Here is a 9,609-nt window from a genome sequence, read left to right on the forward strand (position 1 = left end):
AGATTTTTTGAAAAGCTATATAATTCCCTCTTGCTGTATCTCATTGAGTTGGGCCCTTAGGATGGTGCTCTAAGGGTGGGTATGGAGGTCCCTATACCCTCTATAAGTATTTAAAACCGTTTTTCAAAAATGGTTGTGGTAAGCCAGAATAAAACCAGGTGCCAGTTTGGACTTAGTGCAATTTCTGAGAAGAAAAACATAGAATATTTTCTGAAGATTTTTTCAAACTTCCATAAATCAGCCAGGCCGGCCCCCATTGACTTGGGCCCGTAGTAGGGTGCTGTCAGGGTGGGTATGGAGGTCCCTATACCCTTTAAAAGTATTTAAAACAGTTATAAAATTTCACCCCTGGTAACCCAAATGCTACGGACACGTCCCCACCAAAACATAGAATATTTTCTGAAGATTTTTTGAAAAGCTATATAATTCCCTCTTGCTGTATCTCATTGAGTTGGGCCCTTAGGATGGTGCTCTAAGGGTGGGTATGGAGGTCCCTATACCCTCTATAAGTATTTAAAACCGTTTTTCAAAAATGGTTGTGGTAACCCAAAAACATAGTGCAATTTCTGAGAAGAAAAACATAGCCGATTTTCTGAGAAGAAAAACATAGAATATTTTCTGAAGATTTTTTCAAACTTCCATAAATCAGCCAGGCCGGCCCCCATTGACTTGGGCCCGTAGTAGGGTGCTGTCAGGGTGGGTATGGAGGTCCCTATACCCTTTAAAAGTATTTAAAACAGTTATAAAATTTCACCCCTGGTAACCCAAATGCTACGGACACGTCCCCACCAAAACATAGAATATTTTCTGAGAAGAAAAAACATAGCCGATTTTCTGAGAAGAAAAACATAGAATATTTTCAGAGGATTTTTAAAAACTTCCATAAAACACTCATTCTTCATCCCACTGACATGGGACAGCAGTGGGGTGCTGAAACAGGTGTCCTGGGGGTGGTGATGGCCTTTAAAAGTAATTTAGAGCCTTTTAAAAATGTCACCCCTGGTAAGCCAAATGCTACGGACACGTCCCCACCAAAACATAGTGCAATTTCTGAGAAGAAAAAACATAGAATATTTTCAGAGGATTTTTAAAAACTTCCATAAAACACTCATTCTTCATCCCACTGACTTGGGACCACAGTGGGGTGCTGAAACAGGTGTCCTGGGGGTGGTGATGGCCTTTAAAAGTATTTAAAACAGTTGTAAAATTTCACCCCTGGTAACCCAAATGCTACGGACACGTCCCCACCAAAACATAGTGCAATTTCTGAGAAGAAAAAACATAGCCGATTTTCTGACAAGAAAAAACATAGTCATTTTTCTGAAGATTTTTTGAAAAGCTATATAATTCCCTCTTGCTGTATCTCATTGAGTTGGGCCCTTAGGATGGTGCTCTAAGGGTGGGTATGGAGGTCCCTATACCCTCTATAAGTATTTAAAACCGTTTTTCAAAAATGGTTGTGGTAAGCCAGAATAAAACCAGGTGCCAGTTTGGACTTAGTGCAATTTCTGAGAAGAAAAACATAGAATATTTTCTGAAGATTTTTTCAAACTTCCATAAATCAGCCAGGCCGGCCCCCATTGACTTGGGCCCGTAGTAGGGTGCTGTCAGGGTGGGTATGGAGGTCCCTATACCCTTTAAAAGTATTTAAAACAGTTATAAAATTTCACCCCTGGTAACCCAAATGCTACGGACACGTCCCCACCAAAACATAGAATATTTTCTGAAGATTTTTTGAAAAGCTATATAATTCCCTCTTGCTGTATCTCATTGAGTTGGGCCCTTAGGATGGTGCTCTAAGGGTGGGTATGGAGGTCCCTATACCCTCTATAAGTATTTAAAACCGTTTTTCAAAAATGGTTGTGGTAACCCAAAAACATAGTGCAATTTCTGAGAAGAAAAACATAGCCGATTTTCTGAGAAGAAAAACATAGAATATTTTCTGAAGATTTTTTCAAACTTCCATAAATCAGCCAGGCCGGCCCCCATTGACTTGGGCCCGTAGTAGGGTGCTGTCAGGGTGGGTATGGAGGTCCCTATACCCTTTAAAAGTATTTAAAACAGTTATAAAATTTCACCCCTGGTAACCCAAATGCTACGGACACGTCCCCACCAAAACATAGAATATTTTCTGAAGATTTTTTGAAAAGCTATATAATTCCCTCTTGCTGTATCTCATTGAGTTGGGCCCTTAGGATGGTGCTCTAAGGGTGGGTATGGAGGTCCCTATACCCTCTATAAGTATTTAAAACCGTTTTTCAAAAATGGTTGTGGTAACCCAAAAACATAGTGCAATTTCTGAGAAGAAAAACATAGCCGATTTTCTGAGAAGAAAAACATAGAATATTTTCTGAAGATTTTTTCAAACTTCCATAAATCAGCCAGGCCGGCCCCCATTGACTTGGGCCCGTAGTAGGGTGCTGTCAGGGTGGGTATGGAGGTCCCTATACCCTTTAAAAGTATTTAAAACAGTTATAAAATTTCACCCCTGGTAACCCAAATGCTACGGACACGTCCCCACCAAAACATAGAATATTTTCTGAGAAGAAAAAACATAGCCGATTTTCTGAGAAGAAAAACATAGAATATTTTCAGAGGATTTTTAAAAACTTCCATAAAACACTCATTCTTCATCCCACTGACATGGGACAGCAGTGGGGTGCTGAAACAGGTGTCCTGGGGGTGGTGATGGCCTTTAAAAGTAATTTAGAGCCTTTTAAAAATGTCACCCCTGGTAAGCCAAATGCTACGGACACGTCCCCACCAAAACATAGTGCAATTTCTGAGAAGAAAAAACATAGAATATTTTCAGAGGATTTTTAAAAACTTCCATAAAACACTCATTCTTCATCCCACTGACTTGGGACCACAGTGGGGTGCTGAAACAGGTGTCCTGGGGGTGGTGATGGCCTTTAAAAGTATTTAAAACAGTTGTAAAATTTCACCCCTGGTAACCCAAATGCTACGGACACGTCCCCACCAAAACATAGTGCAATTTCTGAGAAGAAAAAACATAGCCGATTTTCTGACAAGAAAAAACATAGTCATTTTTCTGAAGATTTTTTGAAAAGCTATATAATTCCCTCTTGCTGTATCTCATTGAGTTGGGCCCTTAGGATGGTGCTCTAAGGGTGGGTATGGAGGTCCCTATACCCTCTATAAGTATTTAAAACCGTTTTTCAAAAATGGTTGTGGTAAGCCAGAATAAAACCAGGTGCCAGTTTGGACTTAGTGCAATTTCTGAGAAGAAAAACATAGAATATTTTCTGAAGATTTTTTCAAACTTCCATAAATCAGCCAGGCCGGCCCCCATTGACTTGGGCCCGTAGTAGGGTGCTGTCAGGGTGGGTATGGAGGTCCCTATACCCTTTAAAAGTATTTAAAACAGTTATAAAATTTCACCCCTGGTAACCCAAATGCTACGGACACGTCCCCACCAAAACATAGAATATTTTCTGAAGATTTTTTGAAAAGCTATATAATTCCCTCTTGCTGTATCTCATTGAGTTGGGCCCTTAGGATGGTGCTCTAAGGGTGGGTATGGAGGTCCCTATACCCTCTATAAGTATTTAAAACCGTTTTTCAAAAATGGTTGTGGTAACCCAAAAACATAGTGCAATTTCTGAGAAGAAAAACATAGCCGATTTTCTGAGAAGAAAAACATAGAATATTTTCTGAAGATTTTTTCAAACTTCCATAAATCAGCCAGGCCGGCCCCCATTGACTTGGGCCCGTAGTAGGGTGCTGTCAGGGTGGGTATGGAGGTCCCTATACCCTTTAAAAGTATTTAAAACAGTTATAAAATTTCACCCCTGGTAACCCAAATGCTACGGACACGTCCCCACCAAAACATAGAATATTTTCTGAAGATTTTTTGAAAAGCTATATAATTCCCTCTTGCTGTATCTCATTGAGTTGGGCCCTTAGGATGGTGCTCTAAGGGTGGGTATGGAGGTCCCTATACCCTCTATAAGTATTTAAAACCGTTTTTCAAAAATGGTTGTGGTAACCCAAAAACATAGTGCAATTTCTGAGAAGAAAAACATAGCCGATTTTCTGAGAAGAAAAACATAGAATATTTTCTGAAGATTTTTTCAAACTTCCATAAATCAGCCAGGCCGGCCCCCATTGACTTGGGCCCGTAGTAGGGTGCTGTCAGGGTGGGTATGGAGGTCCCTATACCCTTTAAAAGTATTTAAAACAGTTATAAAATTTCACCCCTGGTAACCCAAATGCTACGGACACGTCCCCACCAAAACATAGAATATTTTCTGAGAAGAAAAAACATAGCCGATTTTCTGAGAAGAAAAACATAGAATATTTTCAGAGGATTTTTAAAAACTTCCATAAAACACTCATTCTTCATCCCACTGACATGGGACAGCAGTGGGGTGCTGAAACAGGTGTCCTGGGGGTGGTGATGGCCTTTAAAAGTAATTTAGAGCCTTTTAAAAATGTCACCCCTGGTAAGCCAAATGCTACGGACACGTCCCCACCAAAACATAGTGCAATTTCTGAGAAGAAAAAACATAGAATATTTTCAGAGGATTTTTAAAAACTTCCATAAAACACTCATTCTTCATCCCACTGACTTGGGACCACAGTGGGGTGCTGAAACAGGTGTCCTGGGGGTGGTGATGGCCTTTAAAAGTATTTAAAACAGTTGTAAAATTTCACCCCTGGTAACCCAAATGCTACGGACACGTCCCCACCAAAACATAGTGCAATTTCTGAGAAGAAAAAACATAGCCGATTTTCTGACAAGAAAAAACATAGTCATTTTTCTGAAGATTTTTTGAAAAGCTATATAATTCCCTCTTGCTGTATCTCATTGAGTTGGGCCCTTAGGATGGTGCTCTAAGGGTGGGTATGGAGGTCCCTATACCCTCTATAAGTATTTAAAACCGTTTTTCAAAAATGGTTGTGGTAAGCCAGAATAAAACCAGGTGCCAGTTTGGACTTAGTGCAATTTCTGAGAAGAAAAACATAGAATATTTTCTGAAGATTTTTTCAAACTTCCATAAATCAGCCAGGCCGGCCCCCATTGACTTGGGCCCGTAGTAGGGTGCTGTCAGGGTGGGTATGGAGGTCCCTATACCCTTTAAAAGTATTTAAAACAGTTATAAAATTTCACCCCTGGTAACCCAAATGCTACGGACACGTCCCCACCAAAACATAGAATATTTTCTGAAGATTTTTTGAAAAGCTATATAATTCCCTCTTGCTGTATCTCATTGAGTTGGGCCCTTAGGATGGTGCTCTAAGGGTGGGTATGGAGGTCCCTATACCCTCTATAAGTATTTAAAACCGTTTTTCAAAAATGGTTGTGGTAACCCAAAAACATAGTGCAATTTCTGAGAAGAAAAACATAGCCGATTTTCTGAGAAGAAAAACATAGAATATTTTCTGAAGATTTTTTCAAACTTCCATAAATCAGCCAGGCCGGCCCCCATTGACTTGGGCCCGTAGTAGGGTGCTGTCAGGGTGGGTATGGAGGTCCCTATACCCTTTAAAAGTATTTAAAACAGTTATAAAATTTCACCCCTGGTAACCCAAATGCTACGGACACGTCCCCACCAAAACATAGAATATTTTCTGAAGATTTTTTGAAAAGCTATATAATTCCCTCTTGCTGTATCTCATTGAGTTGGGCCCTTAGGATGGTGCTCTAAGGGTGGGTATGGAGGTCCCTATACCCTCTATAAGTATTTAAAACCGTTTTTCAAAAATGGTTGTGGTAACCCAAAAACATAGTGCAATTTCTGAGAAGAAAAACATAGCCGATTTTCTGAGAAGAAAAACATAGAATATTTTCTGAAGATTTTTTCAAACTTCCATAAATCAGCCAGGCCGGCCCCCATTGACTTGGGCCCGTAGTAGGGTGCTGTCAGGGTGGGTATGGAGGTCCCTATACCCTTTAAAAGTATTTAAAACAGTTATAAAATTTCACCCCTGGTAACCCAAATGCTACGGACACGTCCCCACCAAAACATAGAATATTTTCTGAGAAGAAAAAACATAGCCGATTTTCTGAGAAGAAAAACATAGAATATTTTCAGAGGATTTTTAAAAACTTCCATAAAACACTCATTCTTCATCCCACTGACATGGGACAGCAGTGGGGTGCTGAAACAGGTGTCCTGGGGGTGGTGATGGCCTTTAAAAGTAATTTAGAGCCTTTTAAAAATGTCACCCCTGGTAAGCCAAATGCTACGGACACGTCCCCACCAAAACATAGTGCAATTTCTGAGAAGAAAAAACATAGAATATTTTCAGAGGATTTTTAAAAACTTCCATAAAACACTCATTCTTCATCCCACTGACTTGGGACCACAGTGGGGTGCTGAAACAGGTGTCCTGGGGGTGGTGATGGCCTTTAAAAGTATTTAAAACAGTTGTAAAATTTCACCCCTGGTAACCCAAATGCTACGGACACGTCCCCACCAAAACATAGTGCAATTTCTGAGAAGAAAAAACATAGCCGATTTTCTGACAAGAAAAAACATAGTCATTTTTCTGAAGATTTTTTGAAAAGCTATATAATTCCCTCTTGCTGTATCTCATTGAGTTGGGCCCTTAGGATGGTGCTCTAAGGGTGGGTATGGAGGTCCCTATACCCTCTATAAGTATTTAAAACCGTTTTTCAAAAATGGTTGTGGTAAGCCAGAATAAAACCAGGTGCCAGTTTGGACTTAGTGCAATTTCTGAGAAGAAAAACATAGAATATTTTCTGAAGATTTTTTCAAACTTCCATAAATCAGCCAGGCCGGCCCCCATTGACTTGGGCCCGTAGTAGGGTGCTGTCAGGGTGGGTATGGAGGTCCCTATACCCTTTAAAAGTATTTAAAACAGTTATAAAATTTCACCCCTGGTAACCCAAATGCTACGGACACGTCCCCACCAAAACATAGAATATTTTCTGAAGATTTTTTGAAAAGCTATATAATTCCCTCTTGCTGTATCTCATTGAGTTGGGCCCTTAGGATGGTGCTCTAAGGGTGGGTATGGAGGTCCCTATACCCTCTATAAGTATTTAAAACCGTTTTTCAAAAATGGTTGTGGTAACCCAAAAACATAGTGCAATTTCTGAGAAGAAAAACATAGCCGATTTTCTGAGAAGAAAAACATAGAATATTTTCTGAAGATTTTTTCAAACTTCCATAAATCAGCCAGGCCGGCCCCCATTGACTTGGGCCCGTAGTAGGGTGCTGTCAGGGTGGGTATGGAGGTCCCTATACCCTTTAAAAGTATTTAAAACAGTTATAAAATTTCACCCCTGGTAACCCAAATGCTACGGACACGTCCCCACCAAAACATAGAATATTTTCTGAAGATTTTTTGAAAAGCTATATAATTCCCTCTTGCTGTATCTCATTGAGTTGGGCCCTTAGGATGGTGCTCTAAGGGTGGGTATGGAGGTCCCTATACCCTCTATAAGTATTTAAAACCGTTTTTCAAAAATGGTTGTGGTAACCCAAAAACATAGTGCAATTTCTGAGAAGAAAAACATAGCCGATTTTCTGAGAAGAAAAACATAGAATATTTTCTGAAGATTTTTTCAAACTTCCATAAATCAGCCAGGCCGGCCCCCATTGACTTGGGCCCGTAGTAGGGTGCTGTCAGGGTGGGTATGGAGGTCCCTATACCCTTTAAAAGTATTTAAAACAGTTATAAAATTTCACCCCTGGTAACCCAAATGCTACGGACACGTCCCCACCAAAACATAGAATATTTTCTGAGAAGAAAAAACATAGCCGATTTTCTGAGAAGAAAAACATAGAATATTTTCAGAGGATTTTTAAAAACTTCCATAAAACACTCATTCTTCATCCCACTGACATGGGACAGCAGTGGGGTGCTGAAACAGGTGTCCTGGGGGTGGTGATGGCCTTTAAAAGTAATTTAGAGCCTTTTAAAAATGTCACCCCTGGTAAGCCAAATGCTACGGACACGTCCCCACCAAAACATAGTGCAATTTCTGAGAAGAAAAAACATAGAATATTTTCAGAGGATTTTTAAAAACTTCCATAAAACACTCATTCTTCATCCCACTGACTTGGGACCACAGTGGGGTGCTGAAACAGGTGTCCTGGGGGTGGTGATGGCCTTTAAAAGTATTTAAAACAGTTGTAAAATTTCACCCCTGGTAACCCAAATGCTACGGACACGTCCCCACCAAAACATAGTGCAATTTCTGAGAAGAAAAAACATAGCCGATTTTCTGACAAGAAAAAACATAGTCATTTTTCTGAAGATTTTTTGAAAAGCTATATAATTCCCTCTTGCTGTATCTCATTGAGTTGGGCCCTTAGGATGGTGCTCTAAGGGTGGGTATGGAGGTCCCTATACCCTCTATAAGTATTTAAAACCGTTTTTCAAAAATGGTTGTGGTAAGCCAGAATAAAACCAGGTGCCAGTTTGGACTTAGTGCAATTTCTGAGAAGAAAAACATAGAATATTTTCTGAAGATTTTTTCAAACTTCCATAAATCAGCCAGGCCGGCCCCCATTGACTTGGGCCCGTAGTAGGGTGCTGTCAGGGTGGGTATGGAGGTCCCTATACCCTTTAAAAGTATTTAAAACAGTTATAAAATTTCACCCCTGGTAACCCAAATGCTACGGACACGTCCCCACCAAAACATAGAATATTTTCTGAAGATTTTTTGAAAAGCTATATAATTCCCTCTTGCTGTATCTCATTGAGTTGGGCCCTTAGGATGGTGCTCTAAGGGTGGGTATGGAGGTCCCTATACCCTCTATAAGTATTTAAAACCGTTTTTCAAAAATGGTTGTGGTAACCCAAAAACATAGTGCAATTTCTGAGAAGAAAAACATAGCCGATTTTCTGAGAAGAAAAACATAGAATATTTTCTGAAGATTTTTTCAAACTTCCATAAATCAGCCAGGCCGGCCCCCATTGACTTGGGCCCGTAGTAGGGTGCTGTCAGGGTGGGTATGGAGGTCCCTATACCCTTTAAAAGTATTTAAAACAGTTATAAAATTTCACCCCTGGTAACCCAAATGCTACGGACACGTCCCCACCAAAACATAGAATATTTTCTGAGAAGAAAAAACATAGCCGATTTTCTGAGAAGAAAAACATAGAATATTTTCAGAGGATTTTTAAAAACTTCCATAAAACACTCATTCTTCATCCCACTGACATGGGACAGCAGTGGGGTGCTGAAACAGGTGTCCTGGGGGTGGTGATGGCCTTTAAAAGTAATTTAGAGCCTTTTAAAAATGTCACCCCTGGTAAGCCAAATGCTACGGACACGTCCCCACCAAAACATAGTGCAATTTCTGAGAAGAAAAAACATAGAATATTTTCAGAGGATTTTTAAAAACTTCCATAAAACACTCATTCTTCATCCCACTGACTTGGGACCACAGTGGGGTGCTGAAACAGGTGTCCTGGGGGTGGTGATGGCCTTTAAAAGTATTTAAAACAGTTGTAAAATTTCACCCCTGGTAACCCAAATGCTACGGACACGTCCCCACCAAAACATAGTGCAATTTCTGAGAAGAAAAAACATAGCCGATTTTCTGACAAGAAAAAACATAGTCATTTTTCTGAAGATTTTTTGAAAAGCTATATAATTCCCTCTTG

The sequence above is a fragment of the Salmo salar genome, unplaced genomic scaffold (assembly GCF_965601325.2).
Source record: "Salmo salar unplaced genomic scaffold, fSalSal1 ptg000293l, whole genome shotgun sequence".
Classification (NCBI taxonomy): domain Eukaryota; kingdom Metazoa; phylum Chordata; class Actinopteri; order Salmoniformes; family Salmonidae; genus Salmo; species Salmo salar.